Source organism: Neofelis nebulosa, chromosome 7 (assembly GCF_028018385.1).
Source record: "Neofelis nebulosa isolate mNeoNeb1 chromosome 7, mNeoNeb1.pri, whole genome shotgun sequence".
NCBI classification, from domain to species: Eukaryota; Metazoa; Chordata; class Mammalia; order Carnivora; family Felidae; genus Neofelis; species Neofelis nebulosa.
This window is the reverse complement of record NC_080788.1, coordinates 122,730,349-122,753,478: the sequence shown is the minus strand read 5'-3', so window position 1 is coordinate 122,753,478 and position 23,130 is coordinate 122,730,349. Positions and strand designations below refer to the sequence as shown.

Below are 23,130 nucleotides of genomic sequence, written 5' to 3'. Positions count from 1 at the left end.
GGGTGTTTTCTGGTGTCTCCCCTATATTGCCCAGTGCAGAGACGCTTCTAGCAGGTGATCAGTTTGTACACGTGCATTGACGAGTAAAGCAAAGACACTGGATGACTTGTACTAACGGGACTTAGGGGGTGAGGTGCAACCCCCCATCCCTGTGGTACCGTGGGTAGCGGCCGCCCAGACCAAACCCACAAGCTCCTGTCTAAGCCTGCTCCTCGCTCAGCGGTCCCACCCACAACTGCTGATCCTGGGAAAGGTATGCCCGCACCCCCTGCTTCTCTTGTGTCTCTGTCTGTGCCTGACTCTCCTTTTCCATCTTCTACGTGGAGCTTTGCAGGTTCTCCCTGAACTACTGCCTGTTCTCGGCCCCTTCACCCCTTTTGATTTTCCTCTCCGGGGAGGAGCCAGATGCAGGCATCTGAGCAGCTGCTGGAGAGAGAAGGACTTGGAGCTGGAGGGACTGGGCTCCCAGCACCACTTCATTTGGACTGTCCTTCCCCTGAGGCCCAGCTGCACACCAGGAGTGTCAGGACCCGCACTGGACCTCTGGGGAGCTGCAGGGTGAGCCCTCAACTGTCCTCAGGTGGGGTGGGCCTGAGGAAAGTCTCTCCACAGCCACGTCCGGGGTCTGCTGTGCACGGAGCTGCAGGGTTTAGGGCTAGAACAGGTGAGTTCCCTCCCTGGGCCTGACCAGGATGGGAAGGAAGCCAGTGTTCAGTACCTGCTGGTTTCCGGGTGACACGCCTTCTGGGCTCAGGTTAGGCTGGAAATGACCAGTCTGAACCTCCTAGTCCTGCCTGACCTTGAACCAACTTTGTTGATGAGGGAGGGGCCGGGGCTGGAGCTGATGAGATACCTCCTCGGTCACGGGGCATGGTGGGTTTGCACAGCTCACTGACCCCTTCTGTGGATGGGGCTGGGTGGTGGGAGGGTGTAGCCTGAGGCAGGGCCCCAGGAAGCTGAGCTGAGCTCCCGCAGAGGAGCATGGTAAGGGTGGAGGGGGCCTCGGGGCCCACCCTGTGGCATGCTGGGATGAGAAAGCAAGACTCAGCAGATAGGTCAAGAATTTTTCTTTTTTCTCATCCTCACCTCATTTCAGGCCATGGGTGGAGACCTTTGCTGTCCCCAGGCTTGTAGACCGGGACACATGCCTTCCAGGGGTGCTTCTGCTGGCCCTGAGGCTAGGGGGACAGAGCCACTGCTAGGGGGACAGGCCTCCTGCCTTGGCTCCCCAGTCCCCCAGGTTCGGTGCTGGAGAAAAAGCCTCAGCCTGCAGCCTGCTGGCTACACAGCGACACCTGGTGGGCCTTGGATGTGGTCACAAGAAGATGCCAGAGCCCCCCTTGCGGGCCAAACCCCTGGTTCCAGCATCGCACTGGGCATGTGAGGGGACCAAGCTGCTAGGCTGTTGTCCCAGGCCAATGCCCCAGGGGGCTAACCCCCATTACCACCCCCCAGCCCAAAGTCTGGGGCGCTGGGGACCACTGGACCCCAGGAGATGAGCCTTGGCAGGATTCAATGCCCCATCACACAAGGACTTTTGGGGGTCTGGCCAAATGGTGAAACCATGATGCTTGGTCACTAGGGTTGGGTGGGGTTTGGTTGGATGAGAACCGGCTAGGAGGGACTGGGCCCAGGATGGGTCCTCAGCTCCAGTGCCTGGGGACATTTGGAGGTGCAAAGCAGATTCTGCTGCTCTCCTCAGGGCTGAGTCAGAATCCTTGCCAGGCCCTGACCTGGGCTTACAACAGGCCGACGGGGACATACTAGGTGAACCGGTTCTGCACAATTACCCTGATGGTACCACCCACATGGGGGGACCCCGAGCCTCTGTGTTTTTAGAACCGGACATGACCAGGAAGGGTTCTGAGCAGCACTGTCACCCACTTCTCACTTTTCATGATGTGACTCAGGCAAGGTCACCCAACTGAGCGGAAAACAGGCTTGGAGGGCACGCAGTGACAGGTCGCTTCCTGTGGACTGTGCGAAGTGGGGGACCCAGGTCCGCTCCAGAGCACAGCGTTGCCAGGCATCTAGATGCTGAGCTGAAAGGCCACGGCTTCCTTCCTGCAGATTCTCGAGGGTGATGGTGCACAGTATTTTCCCGATCTCTTTTCTCGGTTTCTCAGTGTTGACAGCTACAGCTTTGGACTTTGGGGCTGGAATTCAGTTTCCTTTTATTTATTCATTTTTTCTTTTTTTTAAAGGTGCTTTTAAAATGTTTTTGAAAGTTTATTCATTTATTTGGCGGGTGAGGGAGGGGCAGAGGGAGAGAGAGGGGGAGAGAATCCCAAGCAGGATCCGCACCGTCAGGAACCCAGATGCTGCAGGAATACCACCCAGTGTCACTCGGACCCCGTGGTTGGAGCTGGTTTCCCCAGTCAGCAGGTTGAGGCAGTAGAAAGCTTAATTCCAACCTGCCAGGCATCACCCTGGGCTGGCAGGCTGTTCTAAGCCCCAGGCTCCTGTAATTCAGTGCCAGGGGATGCAGACCCCTACGATGGGGTTGAGTATGAATGTAGAACCCCTGCTGATGTGTGCCACACCCTGGAGAACCCCTGCTCCCCAACCCTCCAACCTTGCTGTAGGCTGTATATTATAGATTCCACTTGCCTATCGCCTGGGGTGCTATATCCTGGGCCAAGGACGTTCTTTTTCAAGGCTGCGGTCAGAGGTCAAATTTGAGCTTGAAAAATGTGCATGGTGGTGTTGGCCATGGATTAGGTTAGGAGAGCTCTCCTCCGAGGCTGAAGCTAAGAGACTGTCAAAGAAGGTGGCAGGAGAGATATGCCGGGGGTATGGGGTATGCCCTAGGCTGGAGGTATAAGCTAGTAGATTCTACCCCTCCATGTGCTCAGTACCTCCCCTCACAGCCCTACCGCTGAAGCGTTGTATCAGTTAAGACTACTTCAGTTGTAAGTTACAGCGTTCCAAACCAAACTAGGAAAAACGGAAATTATTAACACATTTGGGCATCCAGCCTTCAGGCACAGTTCGATCCAGGGGTTCAAACAGTGTCATCAGGGACTTATCTCTCTCTTGGCTCTCAGCTTTGTCTCATTCTGTGTACTGGATTTATTCTGCAGAGGGGCTTTCTTCCTGTGTCAGGAATGTGACAGCCCATAACCTTAGATTCACATTTTTCCAACCTAATAGGTCTCTAGAAACATCTTTCCTGTCTTTCATATCCCAGGAAGGACTCTTAACTGACTTGCTTGGGAGCATGTCCATTAATGAACCCATCCACATAGGGTCCTCTGACTTGGTGGCTTGGGATACTCTCTGACCCTTACATCCCTGGAAGGTGGGGGAGGGCACCATGATTGACAGCTGCATCAGCACCACCTGGAGGAAGGGGGCGGGGAAATGAGTTGAGTATGCAAAGCCACAGCTGCTCTTCTCAGAGGGACCTGCCCAGGGGGCTTTCCGCTTCCAATCAGAATGTCAGTGCAGGAGTGTTAAACTTCTCAAGTCCACCCTGGCTCACTTGACAAAGGAGAGAGCTGAGGCCAAGGTAAATGCCTTGCTCAAAGTCATCCTGTGTTCTGCAGAGGCATGACATCGTTCCTGGTTCCATCTCTAATTATTCTAGTCAAGAGCCAAGTGCAGTGGCCAAAAGGGTTGTCTGAGAATCCCCTCTTCTTCCAGAGACTTAGAGGAGAGCCAGGGGATGAGGACAGTATAGTGGAAGGCTCCTTAGCTCCTTATCCATCAGCCCAAGGCCTTTGTGTCCCCGACTCTTCAGCCTTCTCAGGGTTATAAGGCAGGAGCCCCCACCCCAAGGAGACGGTCACTGGGCATCAGGACACGAGAAGGTGGGCCTGGGAGGCTGGCTAGGAATGCGGGGAGAGTACAAAACAGAGAGGTGGGTCTCAGTGTGTGGGGGTGAGTCATCTGAGGGTCTAAAAGTCAGGCTAACCTAGGGGATGGAGGCACCTTGGGAAAGCCTGGTGAATTCTGGTCAACACGGGACCCTCAAGCAGAAACATTTTCAGCTGTCATCTTAAGAGAGGTCCTCACCCAGGGCAGGACGTGAAGTCCAGTGTGTGTGTGTGTGTGTGTGTGTGTGTGGAGCGGGGGGGGGGTTATTGGGGGGGTGGGGGCGGGAACCAGGAAGGAAGGCAGCTTCTTCCTCCTTCTGGCCACATGATCAAAGCTCTCTCTTTATTCATGGTCACATGGCCACCCCAAACCGCTTGCACATGTCCTCCGTGTGACCCCCCTGCCTGCTGCTGTCACGTCATCTACACCCCTCCCCACAGAACACTGGCCCGCTTTTCTCTAGCCCACGAAGTTCTACCCCATAGCTCTCGACCTGGCTTGGGTTGTGTCTTCTGTAGGCTAGTGGCCCTCAACTTCAATTTTGCCCCCCAGGGGACATTTGACAAGGTGGGGAGATGTTTTGGTTGTCACCCCGTCAGGGGGCTGCTATTGACATCTAATGGATAGAAGCCAGGGATGCTGACCCTCTTACACGGCACAGGACAGCCCCCCACAACAAAGAATTATCCAGCCCGTTACAGGAATCGTGCTGAGGTTGAAAAGCCCTGCATGTTGGAGTGTCTGGGGCAGTGCTACCCAGCTTTGCTCCTGTCTCCTCAGGCTGAGCCTCCACCCCAAGCAAAGCCAGTGTGTGCTGGTTTAACTCCCAGCTCCCCTGCTCACTGGCTGTGTAATCCTGGGCAACTAACTCAACCTCTCTGGGCCTCTGTTTCTCATCTGTATAAAATAGGGCTAATAATAGTACCCACCTCATAGTGTTATGAAGATATCTTTAGATGGCTTTATACACCCGCACCCACACCCACACCACACACACACACACACACACACACGCACAGAATTTAGAAAGGTGCTTCACTCAGAGAAAGCACTCACTGTATGTCAGCAATTACTATTCTAATCAGTGGTCGTTAGGATTGAATCTCCCTTTGGGAAAGTTTTGGAAATTTGTGTGCCTTTGGTGGGGAGAGGTCTTCTCGTATAGTCATGCCTGAGTATTTGCATATGGAAATATGTGTTGCTTTCTTATAAACTATTTTTTAAGTTTATGTATTTATTTTGAGAGAGACGGGGCACGGCGGAGAGGCAGAAACAGGGAAAGACAGAATCCCAAGCAGGTTCCACGTTGCTAGCACAGGGCCCGACATGGGGCTCGAACCCACAAACCATGAGATCATGACCTGAGCCGTGACCAAGAGTCAGACGCTTAACCAACTGAGCCACTCAGGTGCCCCTATTAGAAACTATGTTTTTTCTTTATAATACAGTTCAGGTGTTAGATTGATTAAAAAATATTATGTCTATAGGTTGGCTAACAAGTTGACTTTCAGATTTTTAAATTATTACACAATATTTTAAAATAACTTTTTTTAAAATTTTTTTTAACGTTTATTTATTTATTTATTTATTTTTTCAACGTTTTTTATTTATTTTTGGGACAGAGAGAGACATAGCATGAACGGGGGAGGGGCAGAGAGAGAGGGAGACACAGAATCGGAAACAGGCTCCAGGCTCCGAGCCATCAGCCCAGAGCCTGACGCGGGGCTCGAACTCATGGACCGCGAGATCGTGACCTGGCTGAAGTCGGACGCTTAACCGACTGCGCCACCCAGGCGCCCCCAACGTTTATTTATTTTTGAGACAGAGAGACAGAGCATGAACAGGGGAGGGGCAGAGAGGGAGACACAGAATCCGAAATGGGCTCCAGGCTCTGAGCTGTCAGCACAGAGCCCGACGCGGGGCTCGAACTCACGAACTGCGAGATCACGACCCGAGCTGAAGTCGGACGCTTAACCGACTGAGCCACCCAGGCACCCCTAAAATAACTTTTAAAAGGAGCGTTGTTGGGGCTCGTGGGGGCCGAGAGACACAGTTCTAGATAACTGAGTCATAGTGCCTCTCTTGCTATTTAAAAATTTTTTTAAGTTTATTTATTTATCTTGAGAGAGAGAGAGAGAGAGAGCATTAGCGGGGGGGGGGCGGGGGGAGGACACAGAAAGAGAGAGAGAGAGAATCCCAAGCAGGCTCTGCACTGTGAGTGCAGACAGAGCCTGATGCAGGGCTTGAACTCACAAACTGTGAGATCATGACCTGAGCCGAAATCAAGAGTCAGACGATTAACTGACTGAGCCACGCAGGCCCCCCTACTTCTGCTATTTTTGAGTGAGGGCACGCCCACCAACTGAAAGCTTGGCATAAATGCACACATTTAAGCAATTTTTACCAGCTCTCCCCACCCTTGTACCCACATCCAGGATAGATCCAGTCCAACTCTGCCCTCTCCCACCCTCGCCAGTGCCCAGCTGCCTGGAGCCCCCAGCACTGCCAGTATGGGCCCAGAAGGGTAGAGCTCAGAGCCGGGATACTCACAGTTGGGGCAGGCACCCAGCCTCGCCTGCCAGTTGCCTGATCTAGAGAAAGTCTGATGTTTTCCAAGGAAGGGTGTTGCTTCCCACCACACCCTCTGGCAGGCTCAGCCTAGGGATTCAACAGCTCAGTTCTGGTCTTGACTAGAGCCCCTTCCTCCCCTCCCTGCCCACACCCCCCCCCCCCCAGCCTGGGCTCTTTCCATCAGATTTGTCCTTATTACAAAGTGATCGTTATAAGAAAAAATGGACAAAGTCACAGAACAGAAATCACACCTACTCCTGTTATCCGAAGAAAGCCCTTGCTAATATTTTAATTTTTTCTTGGAAATCATGCTTCTGCATTGTATTTTATTTTTTAACACATGCTATTTTGTAACCTGATTTTTTTACCCCACCCAACTATATATCGTGAACATCTTTCCAGGTCATGAAGTATTCTACTACCAAGAAATGTCAATGAGGGCCCAGTATTCTATAAATAAACCATTATTTATTTAACTAGTTTATTGGTTGCTGGACATTTTGTACCTCGTTTTTGACCTTGTTTGAATCCTGGCTCTGCCACTTAGTATCTGTGTGATATCAGGAAAGTCATCTCCTCTTGCTGAGCCCCGGTTTGCTCGCACGTCCACTGAGTCGTCAAACGCCCCAGTGCCCTTGGGTGTTGCTTTGAAGACCCCCAAGTTGTTGTGTGATGAAGTGCTTGGCACAGTGCCTGGGACGCGTCCCCAGGAGTGCTTCCTCGATGTGAAATCTTCATCCCTTTCTCTGCTGCGCTTTCTTCTGCTTGTTTAGGATCTCCATGTGTGCCTTGGCCACCGTGAAAGATGGCCTTCTCTTGACTATCATTCTCAGGGGAGGAGGCCGTCTGCCTGCTCTTGGCTGAAGGAACGAGCTCATCATGGACTCTGGACTGGAAATTAGCACCCAGTGGGGATTGGACTACCAACCAGGCCAACATCTTCCATGGCTGAGTCTGGATTTCCAAGCAGATCTCTTAGGGCAGAGCCTTTGGAAATTCCCATGATGTAAATTTCCTGGGCTAGCAAGAATGACTCACTACCCACCTCTTCCAAGGTGAGGGGCAGGTCTGCTCAGGTCCCTGGGCACCTGCCAGGCTGTGTGCTCCCACCTTGATGTCCAGAGATGTGACACTCTTGGACAGCAGCCATGGTCCAGGAACCTCACACACCTGCCCCAGGCCATTGTAACCCTGTGTGAAGGTCTGACTGGTCCTGCCTTGAACCAGCTTGGGGGGCCACGTTTCTCCACAGCCAGGCGTCCCCAGGACCTAGCCACTGGTATGACTAATCACAGTGCCCATTTCTACTGCAAAAGGAAATGCCCAGGCCCACACCCCTGACTACAAAAACAGCCTCTCAGCAGAGATATTTGCTTCCAACAACCAGAATGCAGGCCCTAAATAACCCCAAATAGAAAACTTAGGCACAGGCCCTGTGCACGCATGTGCACGCGTGCACAAACACACACACACACACACACACACACACACTTCTTCACATCCCTCCCATATTCTCACACCCATGTGCACACACACACAACCACCCAATGCAGGTGCCAGACAGCAGTTTATGCAACTTAGCTTGGGCTTGGTCATGATGTTCGGAGGTAAAAGTGGGAAGAATAGGACTTGAGACCCCAGATGCCAGACTGCAGTACTTAGAAGACGCATGTGCTGCAAACAGGAAATGAGACGGCACGCCCACCGTGGCGCCCCGTTTGTCTGACCACGTACGGTGCTCTGACTGGGGTAAGAGGTCCTTACCTCCTCTCGACCCACATGGAAAGTAAGCACAGGAGGTCAAAGCACTGGGAGAGGTGAGGAAGGGGTGTGAGAGAGAGGCCCTGGGCAGGGAGGCAAGTTGACCTCAAGGAGGAAACGGGATTGCAGACGATCCTGGAAGTGTTGAGAGGATCTCATCAGAAAAGGTGGGAACCTTCATCCCCCCCAACAAGCCCCAAACCTTGGGGGTTTCAGTGTAGAAGAGGGAATCAGTGTAGAAACTTTTACAATGGAGTTTAAGGCAACCAATACTTAGGGAGGTAAAAAAAATTCCTTGTGTTCCACCTTCCCCGGGGAAGCGCTGTCCCCCACTGGGGGCACAGCCACCCCCACTTTTTCCTGAGACAAGACCTTCTTAAACGGGTTGGGCGGCACCACTCTGCCACTTCTTGGGGGAGTTTCTGACAGGGAAGATCTGGGCCAGTGGCTCGCTGTGGCCAGGGTAACCGCTCACCTCCATGAACTCCGCACCCTTGGGGCGCCTGGGTGGCTCAGTTGGTTCAGCGACCAACTCTTGACTCTTGATTTCCGCTCAGGTCGTAATCTCAGGTTCATGAGTTTGAGCCCCACCTTGGGCTCCACACTGACAGTGCAGAGCCTGCTTGGGATTCTCTCTCGCTCAAAATAAATAAATAAACTTAAACAAACAAACAATGCACCCTAAAGGGTCACAGACAGTTCTTGGTCTCTGCCCCTTGACTCACTGGCCTCAGCTGTTGCACTTTTTCAGTTCGTGTGAATATTTTACCTGTTTCTCTCTCTCCTGTACTACTGTGGTCTTCCACCTGGGTGGCCTCGTCTCTGAGAGAGACATGTGGCAATGTCAGAGACCTTTTTTGGTTGACACAGATGGAGGGGGTCCTTCTGGCCTCTAGTGGGTGGAGGGATGCTGGCAATGTCCTGCACTGCACAGGACAGCTTCCGGTGACAAAGAAATAACTGGCCCTGAACATCATTAGTGCTAAGGTGGAGACACTCCGCTGTAGCTTATCAGTTCCAGTCAGATCATTGTGCTTCCTCTGCCAGCATCTCCCCCATTTCTACTGTGGGATTTTTAGTCCACTGTGAGTTGGGGAACTGGTTAACCAAGCTTGCTAGGACCGGTTCTGAAATGAGAATAAAGAGGTGTGGTATTCAACCCCATGGACTTCTCATGAGTCAAGTGCATGAACTTTGTGAACCTGACTTGGGCTGGACTGGGCCTTTGGAACTGAACATAGGACTCAGTGGCTCTAGCAAAGGCAGGGAGGTGCCAGGGACAGGGGTCCTGGGCCTTCGAAAGGGGGATCCGTAACACACAGAACGGACCTGGCTTTCTCTCTCTGGAAGGTTGGCTTCCTCCCACCTGGTTGGACCTTGGCTCACTTCTCTTTGGCTTCTGCTCCCCAATGTTCCAATCCATGGCCATCCCCCGTGTTTCACTCTGCTCTACAACTTGGCTCCTCCTGGCCCTCATCTTGCAGCCAGGCAGAGAACAATGGGCCCTCTTTCTTTCTTTTGGGTTTTCCACAGTGTCCTGCATAGGCAAGAGGGTCACACTTGTGACCTCTGGGTAAGTGACATTTTACCGTATTTGGTTTGGGAACGTACCATATGTATAACGTGCCAACACTCTGTTCTTGGCTCAGGCTTGCTAATTCCAGATCTTTTAGGACTTTGGTTGCAAGGAATGGAAATGAACTCTGGCTGGGCTAAGCTAAACAGGAAATCTATTGGAAAGACCCAAAAGGTATCTCAAGAATTCCAGGGCAGGCCTGCCACTGGGCTTCAGGGATGCACTCAACCCAGAGACAGGGCATTGCGGGGGACACGGAGAGTCCTTCCTCCCCTCTCTACCTTCTGCTTCCTGCTCCTCTCTCCCCATGCACAGCCCTGCTTTCTGGAAGTACAGAACTTGGGGTAGAGAAGATCCAATAAAAACAACAGTAGCTGAATCTATGTGTCCTCCACTCAGAAGCAACCAGCTTGGGCTGGAAACTCGTGGTCTTGATCCCTGATCTCTGGGGAAGGACTTTGATTGTGGGTGTGCAAATAATATACTAGATATCCATGGTGACATACACATCAATGGCCAAGGCAGGATACTGAAAAGCAGCTTGTCAGAGATGCGGGGAGAGCTCCTGTTTGGGGTCTGGGCCGGGTTGAAATGAAAGCAGAGATACCCAGTAGTGCGTGTAGGGGATGGGGAGGGCCTGGCTTCGTTCTGTTCAATCTAACACGCTCGTAGGAGAAATGGCCGTAGCTGCAATTCCCAAGGAGCTCCCCCTCTGCCGAGGGAGTCAGACAGACGCACAGACCAAGAACGACAATACCGAGTTGGGATGTCGACAATAGTGGTATAGACAGAGTGCCCTGTGCGTGCCAGGACAAAGAGATAGCTAACTGCCAAGTCAGGTTAGCTCAGGAAGAGCAATGTTTGAGCTGAGCCTTGAAGGATGGAGTGAAGAAGGACACGCCTGAGCTTGTTGAAAGCCCCAGGAGGCCTGGGTGACTGGGTGATTTCAAAACAACATCCTTGGGAGGATGTTTTCTCCTTTCCCCACAGTCCCCTCCCTTTTCAGCCCCTGGATGAGGGTCCTCTTGCTGCTGTCACAAATTACCCCCAGCTTAGTGGCTTAACACAACACAAACTTATTTTCTTACGGTTTGGAGGCCAGAAGTCCAAAATGAGTCTTACGAAGTTCAAATCAAGGGGGAGAATCCATTTGGCTCGGGGAGTTTCCTTGCCTTTCCAGCTTCTAGAGGCCGCCTGTGTTCCTTGTCTCATGGTCCCCTTCCAACTTCAAAGCATATGACTCCTGCTTCTCCCTCCATGATCCCACCTCCATCCTGCTTTTGACCTTCCTGTCTCCCTCTTATAAGGACCCTTGCAATTATGGGGCCCACCTGGATCATCCAGGACTTCTCATCTCAAGACTCTTAACTTAATCTCACCAGCAGAATGCCTTTTGCTGTGGAAGGGAACATTCCCAGGTTCTGAGAATTAGGATGCAGACATCTTGGGAGTGTTGGCGGGGGCACCATTCAGCCTACCACAGCCTCCTTCACCGCCTTTCTCCTCCCTGCTGGAGGCAGAGACACCAATCTGATTGGAGATTGTGACACTCCTGGGGTGGGTGCCTGCTCCCAGCATTCCAGGTTCTCCAGCTGTGATTGGAGAGTCCATTAGGGTTGTGCAGGGTCAAGATTTCAGGGGGCGGAGAGTTGGAGGCTCCGCCAGCTCTGTGTTAGTAAAGCCAACCTTGTGGGCAGGTCCGTGCTTAGCTCCTTCTGGTTTCTTCTTGATGGTCCAAGAGCCCAAGGGAAGAAGTGAGTGCCGAGCTCCCCATGCCTGCCACAGTAGTGGCTGTTGGCTAGGCGGTACAAGAAGTACGGTGCCCAGAGCAAGACACAATGGACTTTGTGTTCCATCCTGGGGCTACAATTTATTTACCTTATTACTTATTTTTAAAAAAAGATTATTTGTAAGTAATCTCTTACACCCATGGTAGGGCTCAAACTCACAACCCCAAGATTAAGAATTGCAAGCTCTCCCAACTGAGCCAGCCAGGCGCCCCTATTTATCTTATTTTTTTTAAGTAACCTCTACACCCAATGTAGGGCTTGAACTCATGACCTGGAGATCAAGAGTCTCATGCTCTACCGACTGAACTAGCCACGTGCCCCTCTAATGTCTCTTTAAAATTTTTTTTTAATGTTTATTTATTTTTGACAGAGAGAGAGAGAGACAGAGAGACATGGGAGGAGCAGAGAGAGAGGGAGACACAGAATCGGAAGCAGGCTCCAGGCTCTGAGCTGTCAGCACAGAGCCCGAGGTGGGGCTCGAACTCACAGACTGTGAGATCATGACCTGAGCCAAAGTTAGATGCTCAACAGACTAAGCCACCCAGGCGCCCCCTTCTTTAAAAAAAAATTTTTTTTAATGTTTATTTATCTGATGTCTCTTTTAAAAGGTAGCCCCAGTTACCTGGGTGGCTCAGTCAGTTAAGCATCTGACTTTGGTTCAGGTCATGATCTCACAGTTCGTTGAGTTCAAGCCCTGAGTCAGGTTCTCTGTTGACAGCTTGGAGCCTGTTTCAGATTCTGTATCTCCCTCTCTTTCTGCCCTTCCCCTACTCACACTCTGTCTCTGTCTCTGTCTCTCTCTCTCAAAAATAAATAAACATTTAAGAAATAAAAACTAAAAGGTAGCTTCGGGGTAGGGGGAGCAGCTGGCTGGCTCAGTCGGTAGAGCGTGAGACTCTTAATCTCTAGGTCATAAGTTCGAGGGCCATGTTGGGTGTAGAGATTACTTTAAAAACTGAAAACATTAAAAGAGACATTAGAGCAGATCTTAGAAGCGTGTTCAGGAGGAAAGGACTAGAAACATGTCATGTGATGAGCAATCACAGGAAGTAAGAGAGTAATTAACATTTGGTGAGTGTCTAAATGTTAAGGTACTTTGCATGGAGGTGCTTTAATCACTCCAGAAACCCTTGAGAAAAGCACACTTATCCTCTTTAAACAAATGAGCAAAGAGGAGCTCAAAGAGCTTAAGAACATCTCCTAAAGTGACCCCACTAAGGAAGTAGTGGGGCTGGACTTGGAGTTGGGGGCCTGTCTGACCGCCCCTCCCAAGTCGAGACCCGAGCCTCTCCATACAAGAATTTGGTCTAGAGAAAGCTTTTGAAGCAACTGCTGGTTGCCTGCCCTGTGACCATTCTCCCTTTTTTCTTTACCAATAGCGCTTGGCATCATTTTATTTTTATTTGAGGCAGTGATGTCCAGATGGAAGCAAATAAACAGAAGACGTCCTCTGCTCCAGTGCAACTTGTGGAGCCCATGTGACACAATTCTGGCCTGTGGGACACGAACAGAAGTCTGCTGGGTCTTTCTGGGAAGGTTTTGTTTCCTCGTTGCTTTTCTTTTTCTTCCTGCTTGGGGTGTAGACTGGAGTCTGGAGGTGCAGGAGCCACGTTGCAACCATGAGGCAACCCCAAGGATAAAAGGTACCTATTATGGACGGTGGAGCAGATAGGTAGAAAGGAATGGGGACACTGAGGTGGTCATGGAGCTGTCGTCCCAGCTCTGGGCCACCCACCCAGCCCTACTGTAATGCAAAGAGCTCTCTCCCTCTGCATTTGGTTAAGCCGCCTTAGTCTGGTTTCTGTTTCCGTGCAGCTGAACTCAATCCCTACTAGTAAAAAGGGAGATGCCAGCTCTCCTTGAACACCTGAAGGACTGTCTTTGGAAGTGGGCTTGGACTTTTCCTCTGTTGCTAGTGACTGCAGAAGGTTTCGGGAAACAGAAACTGGCTCGGGCAGATGGAGGAAGAACCTTCCAGCTCTGCTCTTGGTTCTTGGCTCAATGGAAAAGTTGACAGTGAGTCAGGGGCAGTCCGCACCCAGGGGAGAGTCTGAGCAGAAACTGGATGACCCTAAGTGGGGCCAGATGCGGAAACAATGTTTGGATCAGATAACAGGCAAATCCCTGACGTCTACATATCTGAGCATGTGACAGGGTCTGTCAACACATGACCCTCCTAATAATGAGTCTGCAGGATTGTATATATGCACATGTAAGGGAATAGCCTCCCCTGATAAAACAATTCCCCGTACCGGGGTAGCCCTGGAGGGAGAATCACAGTGGATGGGGGATCGTGGCTGGCTTAGATAACCTGATTATTCTGATTTTGTATTTTCCCTTGGGGGTCTCCCTCTTCTGTCATGTTATCTCCCAGGGGGTCTAGCACTCAAAATCTCCGCAGTTACAAGTGGCATAAAGTCCCCCAAAGGATTATTGACCCAATTAAAAAGTCTTAGGGGTTGTGGTTTTCAGACATGCCTGGATCGGGGTGCCCAGATGCTGTCATCAGGAACTTTTTTCCTTTCCTCTCTCAGTGCCGCTTTTCCCTGAGTGGGCTTCGTTCTCAGGCAGTTTCTCACCTGGCAGTGGCCAGATGGCAATGTCACACTTGCGTCACAGCAACCCCAGCAGTGAAACAGTCTTTTTTCTCCAATCATTCAGCAACAATGCTGACGAGGGCTGTCGTTGGCTCAGCGAGGTCACATGCCCTCTCTTGGCCAATCATGGAAGTCAAGGACACACAGTGCTGCCATTGATTATGTCAGAGTCATGTGCTCCTCGACGGAGTCTGGTGAGATGTCTGCCCTACCTCCACTGAAGGGAGGGAAGGATGGGGTCCCACCCGGAAGAAGGTCCATCCGTGCTGGTCAGGGTAAAGCAACAGATATCTCTCTAGTGTAGGCATGCAGCCCCCCCTTTCACAGTCTGGCTGAAGGCTAGTCCCTGACCTTGGTGTCCATGCACGTGGTCAAAACTGTCCAAGTCTTTCTCTAAGGGAGAAAAGGAGGACCAGTTAAAGACTCATTAGGAAGCATAAACGCAGCCTGGCTCACCAGGTAAAATTTATGACTTCAATATCCAGCTCAGCTGGGACCTGGATGCTGTTTGCAGGAACTTCTACCGGCTTTTTCTGCCTTTAGTTCTCCACCTGCCATTGCAAGGCACTGGTAGAACTTCCCCAAATGAAGTCACTAGGCTTTTCGACACGTGGATTTGATGTGACTCTGCCAAGAAGACTTCTAACCCTGCTGCCCACTTAAACCTCACTCTTGGGGTTCTGGAGACCACCGCCTCTCCAGCCCCTTCACGGAAAAGGAAAGAGGTGCTGCCTTGACTCCCTCATCAGCAGGCCATTCTGGTATGTATGTATGTATGTATGCATGTATTTTTATTGCTTTAATCAGAGTAGTAGGTTTTTAAAAATCAAATACACTAGGGGACTTATAATGAAACCTCCAGAGGCAACTATCTTTATTATTATTTTTTAATTTTTATTTTTTTAACTTAAAAAAATTTTTTTCCAGTAATTTTTATGCCCAGTGTGGGATTTGAACTCAAAACTCCAAGATCAAGAGTTGCACATTCTGCTGACCAAGCCAGCCAGGTGCCCCTACATTTCACTTTTTCAGTAATTTGTTATGCTATATACCTCCAGATTTCTAAATGTACTATATATTTTTTATTTTATTTATTTTTTGATGTCTTTTTTTATACTTTATTTTAGAGATAGAGAGTGTGAGTGGGGAAGAGAGGTAGAGAGAGAGAGAGAGAGAAAGAGAGAGGGAGAGAGAGAGAGAATCCTAAGCAGGCTCCACACTCAGTGCAGAGCCCGATGTGGAGCTCTATTTCATGATTGTGAGATCATGACCTGAGCCAAAACCAAGAGTCAGATGCTCAACAGACTGAGCTACCTAGGCTCCCCTAAAGATGTTATATATAATGTATATAACATTTAATATGTATTAGATATTTTTATATATTTAGATATTTATAATATTTTAGATATTATCAGTTGACTTTCTATAGTGGAATCTTAGGATTTAGGTCTCTAACCACACACCCTACTCCTCAGCCTAACGCACCTGTTCTCTGACATTTTTGCTGAAACCACTATTTAGTGTTTACATTATTATGTGCGTGTAAAACTAGTTCACAGCTGAGCCCTGTAGTGCACCATGATTATATTTCCTCTCTTATGCAACTTGGAGTTACTAGATTTGCCTCTTTCTTTCTTTTTTGTCTGCGTGGTTAGCTGTTTGGGTTTGGGTTTTTTTTCCTCTCTCTGGGAGCCCTGTTCTGCTTCAAGTTGAATTAGCTAACTCTGCCATCATCCTAGAATGCTCCTTCCCTCCATCATCCTGGGGATCCTTTATTCCTTTCTCTTTTTGGTGGCACAAATCCTTCCTTTCTTCCTGAAAAAGTGTGCCTTAGAAGTAAATATTTTGATGCCTTGCATGTCTGAAACCTTTGTGTTCTCACCTCCCACTGACTGATAGCAGTTGGGCTGGATATAGAATTGTGGGCTGGACACAGTGTTTTCCTCAGCACCTTGAAAGCATTGTTCGTTGTGACTGTTCCAGTGTCACTGTTGCGAGGGCCGATACAAACGTTTATTGAATGAGTGAGTGACCCCGGGAGTGCTTGTCCCATTCCGGTTGGTGAAGCTATAGACCTTGACACCCTGACTTAGCACGTGTTGCTCTGCTGTCATCATTGTCCACCCCTGGCTTCCGTGTTTTGTGAGGGGCAGGGCTCTCACCCTAACTGTTCTCTGGAGGGATAAGTCCAAAAGGTTCTATGGCTGGGCTCTGGGAAGCTTTCAGCCTGGTTAGTGCTGGTTCCGTTCCCCGAGCTGCTACAGAGGTCTACCATGTTCAAACACTCCCGGAGACCGCTGGTTGCCTGCCAGCCTCTTCCTTTTTGCAGGTGGAGGCAGTTTAGGCCACCTCTGCATGTGAAGGGTCCTGTGGCCGAGGTGGCTCCTGCCAACTGGCTCCTGACTCATCACAGTTCCCTGCAACTGTGAGCCATCCCATAAGAATAACTCTCAAGACACTTCTCCTCTCTGTTTCCACTGCCCCTGCCTTGGCTCAGGCCGTGACATCTCTCTCCTGGAGTACTCCTATAGTCTCCTAAACACGCCCTATGGTCTCTTCAAAACATGTCCACGAATCTTTGACGCTCTTCCTTCCGAAAGGCGGAGGCTGACTCCTCTCCCCTTGAGTATAGGCTGGACTTACTGACTTACTTCTAACAATGAAATTACCCTCCAAACCACGGCCAAAGTAATCTATCTAAAATGAAAATCTGAGCAAGTACTTAACATTTTTTCAACTTGAAGTATAGGTGAGGAGGTGACTTATGATATTAAGTTAGTTTCAGGTGTACAATGTGTAGTGATGCAACACATGTACATTACAAAATGCTCATCACAAAAAGTATCTGACAATATTATTGACTATATTCCCTGTGCTGTGCTGTCCTGTACTTCTTTTTTTTAAAAAATTTTTTTTTCCAATGTTTTTTATTTATTTTTGGGACAGAGAGAGACAGAGCATGAACGGGGGAGGGGCAGAGAGAGAGAGGGAGACACAGAATCGGAAACAGGCTCCAGGCTCCGAGCCGTCAGCCCAGAGCCTGACGCGGGGCTCGAACTCACGGACCGCGAGATCGTGACCTGGCTGAAGTCGGACGCTTAACCGACTGCGCCACCCAGGCGCCCCGGTCCTGTACTTCTTAATCCCCTGCACCCGCTTAGCCCACGATCAAGCAGTTTTCCTTCTAAAATCCTGCCCGTGCCTACTCACAACTCTCAAGGAGGAATCCTAACTCCTTTGCTTCGCACTCAAGGCCCACTCTATCCCACCTGGTCTCTCGGCCTCACTCCAGGGCTTTGTTCCAGCGACACTTCTCACGCTCCCTCACGCGGAACTCGTGGCACTGCCCTAACCAGGCCATGCATGTGTCTTTGGGCCCCTGTCCATGTTGTTCTCTCTGCCTGGACTGACCCACATTTCCCTCTTTCTCGAACTAACCAGCTAACTAACTAGCGTCCCAACAAATTAACTAACAAGAGTAGCTTGGGTGCTGGTCGATCATGAGCCCTACCGACCCTTGGCACCACTGATCCTTCACCTTCTGGGATTTGAACTAACAACATAAAGCCAAAGGGGGATGGTGGCGAGGGTACGTAGCAATGGATTCCTGCTCAGAAACCCTTTGTGACTTGTCCCTGAGATAACCAAGAGATACTGGTTGGTTTGGGCATGCTCACGCACTATCCCGTAATTGCTCTCAAGTCAGCGCATGTCTGTGCATCTGACTTCCTTATGACAAGCTCCATGGTGAAACCCATTTATTTTACCCCTTCTTCCTCTGCTATGCCCATTCTACCCTCTCTTCCCGGTTGGCGCCTGGTACCCAGGGTGTGCCTACCTGGTGAATGTAAAGGGAGAGCTGGGTGAGGAAGGCTGCGTGGCTTGCTGACTCCGGAAGGAGAGCCACCCTCTCTGTTCCCCTCCCGGTCGCACACAGCCTCATTGCCCCACTGTCAGGTTAGGTCAGGTTGCCTAGAAGCAGTGAGGTGGGGATTCTTGCACACGTGAGTTTTTGAGGGAGGGCTCTCAGGTGACTGCCAGGGGAGTGAGGGGAGCAGGAGGGGGCAGGGAAGATCTTGGCATCTTGGTGTGTTCGGCTGAGGTATGGCATCAGCTGTTTTTTTGGGGAGCTCTGGAGTAGGAGCAGCACCACGAAATCGGTCACATCGTGAGGCAAGGAGACTGGCCTTTTGTGTCCCAGTATTGGTCAGTCATTGCCTCAGTCAGGAAACAACCAGCATTTCAGGCTGTGCAGCTCCAATAGGCCGGGGGCAATTCTCAGAAGAAGGGGTCAGGTGTGAGCATCTCACACCCACAGTGCTTGGGGGTGGGGGGGCCAGCCTGGTGCAGGGATCTGGGTCACTATGCCCAGCAACTTGGGTGCACAGCTCCCGGCCTGAAGGTGCCTCTCTGGGCCCACTGGCACCCAAGATTTAGGCTGCCAGAAGCCTGAGGCTGAGTTGGGAGCTCAAAACAGGCCTCTAGTTTGCCCAAGGAACTGCTTACAAAAGAAGGCTTTGTAGTGGACTGAATCATGTCCCCATCACATTCTTGTCCACCTGGAACCCCAGTATATGAAATAGGGTCTTCGCAGATGTTTTCAGTTAAGGTATAATTTATATAAGGTATAATCTGTCCCAGATTTGGGATGGGCCCTAAATCCAATGGTGAGTGTCCTTATACGAAGGGAAGACACACAGAGACACACAGGAAAGAACCACATGACAGCAAAGGTGGAGATTGGAGCGATGTGCCTACAAGGCAAGGAACGCTAGGAACCACCAGAAGCTGGAAGAGGCAAGGAAAGATGCCCTCCTGGGGCCTTCAGAAGGAGTATGGCCCTGCCAGCATCTTGGTTTTGGACTTTTGGCTTCTTGAGCTGCGAAAGAATAAATTTCTGTTGTCTTGAGCCACGCGGTTTGCAGTCATGGGATAGGCAGTCCTTGGGAACTCACCCAGGCCCTCAGGCCTGATGCAGGGGTGAATACAACACCCCAGGCTGGGAGTCTCCCTGCCACCAACTTCTTGTGTAACCTGGGCAGTGCTTTGCCTTCTCTGAGCCTCACTTTCCTCACTTGTAGGCAATCTGCCAGTCCTAAATCTGGCGTGAGGGCATGAGGTTCCCCCGAAATTCCCAAGCTGAGAAGTCTTAAAGACACCCCGATTCCCAAGTACGCTCCACTCACCCCTGGTCAGGGGTGCGGGCCCAGACCTGGGTCAGGTGACTCCAACACATCTGCTCTGCTCCCGAGGCCCCACGTGGGCATCCCTGGAAGAGCAGGCTTCTGAGGAACCTTCTAGCTCTAGGTCTATGAGAAAAGACTGAGGAAAGCACACCAGAATGGGTAGCTGGCTGCAGGATCTGTTGTTAAAACAGACCAACTCCCTAAGTGGCACATTTTAACGTGCTAAGCTGACGTGAGGGTTTCTAAGACCGAGATGGAAAAACATCTGGGGCAGAGCTTCTCCAGCTCTCTGTGGTCATGGGCCAATTGTTAAGTGCAGGAGGGCTGTGCGGTGCCTTCTCATGGGCGCGAAAACAACGCGGTAGGTCTACACTAAAGTGCCCGCAGATGCACGGGACACCCTGGAAAAGGCGGGGTGCGAGCGGTGGTCTCTGGAATGGGGTCCTGGGGCTCGGGGGCTGCCCATAACCTTTCTATTGTCTCCTCTCCACAGGTTTTGAATTTTTTACCCTCTGCATGTATAACTTAAAAAAAAAAAATCAGCATGCTTCAAAGCAAAAAGGAAAATGCCCTGGTGCTTGCAAATAAACACGGAAGAAAGAGAAAGGAGTTTCTCGGCTCCTCCCTTTCCCCACGTGGCCAGCCCTCCCGGCAGTTCCCCTGTGAGTCTATCCATATATTTGTGCACCTGCCTCCTGCAGCGCCAGGTGCCCAGCAAGGCCAAGGGCTAAGGGTGGGAGGTAGGCTTGGCACCCCTGGAGCCCGGGAGCTGGGAGTGCAAGATTCCACACACAGGCAGCCATGCGTGGGCAACAGAGGCTGAAAAGTAGCCACAAGAGGCAACACACGGAGGCCAGCTGGAGGGGGCCCATGTTTCATTCCATAGCATAAAGCTTTGTACTCAAAAACTTTTTTTAATTAGCGAAATCGCCAAATGAGCGGTGGAGACAGCAAGTCCTGTGGGCTCCAGGGGAGGACAGAGGGCTGTGAACGGACCCCAGGGAGCGCTTGGCCAGGGGGAAATTCTGAGCTGGGCAGATAAGGTGGGGAGGGGAGGTGACCGGGGTCAGGTATGTTGCTGGGTCCTGGGACTGGGGCGTTTTGCCCCATTTGGGCACCCGCTCCCTAAATGGCACATTTTAACGTACTGCGTTGACGTGAGGGTTTCTAAGACGAAGAAGGAAAAAACATCTGGAGCAGAGCTTCTCCAACTTTCTGTGGTCACGGGCCAATTGTTTTCCTAATGTGTAATCAATGACGAGCCGTTTCTTTTGTAAAACATAACACAAAAGAATTGCTGGAAGAAAATGAAATGAACAAGGGACATAAAATACAAGCCAATTTTTTTGAAGTAGGCTCCATGCCCAACGTGGGGCTTGAACTCACAACCCTGAGAGTGAGAGTCACATGCTCTACCGACTGAGCCAGCAGGCACCCTCCCCCCCCAATTTTTTTTATTAGATTCAACTGACATAAAACCGTTCTGTCGAATTGCTTTTCTAAAATATCTAAATGCTTGGGGACAGTTCTCGGACTTCTCTCATCCTGGATCTGAGCAAGCAGCGTGCACGCCGTGCCAGACCACGCTTCGAGCAGCCCTGCTCCAGAGAGAGAGAGCCTCAGCGAGCGAGGTGGCGAAAGCTTCAGAGAAGATGGCCAAAGAGTGGGGCTTTGAGAGCGCTCCTTCCCAACCGCCCCCACGCCCCCGCCCCTTCCGGGCTTCGCCCACATCCTGGTGTCTGATGCTCCTGCTGGGAGAAGCCCCTGGAGAATCAGGCAGGCCAAGCTGGGATGAGTGGTGTCCTGGCACGTTCATTCTTCAGGATGCCTACACATTGTGTTATTTAAGTACTTGTTCAACATTTGTTCGGAGGAGAGGCTGAGTCCCGCCTGGGGCGCAGGGGTAGGAGAAGGAGGCTGGCAGAGGCTTCAGTTTCTCCTGGACTCTCCTTGGCGCTTTGGTCCTGCCCCCAGGTTGTCGACCCCTCTTCCTCAGTGAATGCCCTGCCGGTGACCAGACTATCCTCTTTGGAAGGTGGCTCGGGATGGAGCATATTCCTTGGTGAAAGTCTCTCCCTGGCCCTAGGCAGCTTGTCCCCGTGGGTCCTGTGGTCTCCTGAGGTCTCTCCTTCCTGGAGAGGTGCTTGGAGAAGGCAGCCTGCTCAGTCTTGTTAGGACCCGTGATGTTTTAGCACCCAGAATGTGAGCCTCCTCCTTGTTTACTATCTGGACAGCTGCCCAGCAGGCCTCCTTTAATGACTCTGTTAGGGGGTAGCTTATTAACCTGTTTTCCTGCCGTGATGGGGCAATGATAATAAGAATAAAAATAACTACCCTTGTCTGACTCTGAGCCAGGCACTGGGCTCAACACCTTACGTGCACTATCTTGTCTGTCTCACAACCCTGGGAGGGTGAGTGCTGCTTCCATTTTACAGACAAGCAAACTGTGGCTCAACTTTTTTTTTTTTTTCAACGTTTTTTATTTATTTTTGGGACAGAGAGACAGAGCATGAACGGGGGAGGGGCAGAGAGAGAGGGAGACACAGAATCGGAAACAGGCTCCAGGCTCCGAGCCATCAGCCCAGAGCCCGACGCGGGGCTCGAACTCACGGACCACGAGATCGTGACCTGGCTGAAGTCGGACGCTTAACCGACTGCGCCACCCAGGCGCCCCATGTGGCTCAACTTTTAAACAAGCTGCCGAGGTCACACAGGTGGTGGCTGGGAGAGGCAGGTAAGGCCAAGTCTGTCTGACGCTGAGCCCCCATTCTGCACCAGGGTGTACAGGCCTCCAATGAGTGGGGAGGAAGAAGAAGCCAGAGTGGGATCTAGGTGTTGGTCTGAAAGGAGCTGGGCCAGCGCAGGCTACAGAAAGCTGAGCAGGGGCAGAGCTGAGAGTGATGGCCACCTTCTCCATCTCCTTGGGAGAGGAAGCGGGCAGCCCCCAGCAACCCCGCTGCAGTGCACACTTTGACTCTGGGCTCAGGGGACACTGGCGGGTACCGACCTCTCCGCCTGGCTTCCACAGGAGGTTTTACACTCAGCCCTCTCGTGGGGCTATAAGGTGCCAGGCAAGCGCCAGCTTTAGGGTGATTTTACCCCAGGACACTCCTCAGCCAGCCAGCTGCAAGATGATGGATAAACTTGGGGCTTATGCATTTTTTAAAAGGTTAAAAATAAAATGATTGGGGGATGTGATCAGGCAAGACCCCTTCCTTTGCCCCTTTTCCCAGCAACCCCCCCCCCCCCCCCCGGAGAGAGAAGGTCTTCAGGTCAGAGGGAAAGAAAGCAGCTGCAGTGAGACAATGAACATCTGGGTTGGGTGTGGGCAGTAACACAACGATACAACGAACATCTGGGCGCTATGCCTAGCCCTTCTCACCTCTTCCCGGCTGCACTGAACCCTCAGCAGGGCAGACGCTGGAGGCCCCACTTGTGTTTGGATGTTTGGATAAAGAGCAGGGGGACAACCCCCCTGGTGTCCCCATGTTGCTACGAAAGCAAAGGGACCTTCTTACAAGGTGAGAAGCTAAGATGTCTCCTGTGATTCTTTTCTGCAAGGTGCAGGGGATCCTTTCTGGTCACCGGGGAAGGAGAGAGTGACAAGTCCGTGGGGGAGCTGCAGTAATACATCCCTCAATAACACGCACCTCACGAGGCGCCTGGGTGGCTCAGTCGGTTGAACGTCCGACTTCGGCTCAGGTCACGATCTCACGGTCCGTGAGTTCGAGCCCTGCGTCGGGCTCTGTGCTGACGGCTCAGAGCCTGGAGCCTGCTTTGGATTCTGTGTCTCCCTCTCTCTCTGCCCCTCCCCTGCTCATGCTCTGTCT

The 23,130-nt window shown here is 51.2% G+C and overlaps 1 long non-coding RNA gene and 1 other non-coding gene across 2 annotated transcripts; one reads left to right on the top strand and one right to left on the bottom strand.

Moving 5' to 3' along the window:
* On the top strand, positions 1-23,130 carry LOC131517545 (uncharacterized). The gene is made up of 5 exons (XR_009264639.1): positions 1-558; positions 12,897-13,160; positions 14,052-14,875; positions 19,794-19,962; positions 22,862-23,130. It is a non-coding gene; the product is annotated as an uncharacterized LOC131517545 (long non-coding RNA).
* Positions 20,662-20,733, bottom strand: TRNAE-CUC (transfer RNA glutamic acid (anticodon CUC)). The gene has a single exon. It is a non-coding gene; the product is annotated as a tRNA-Glu (tRNA).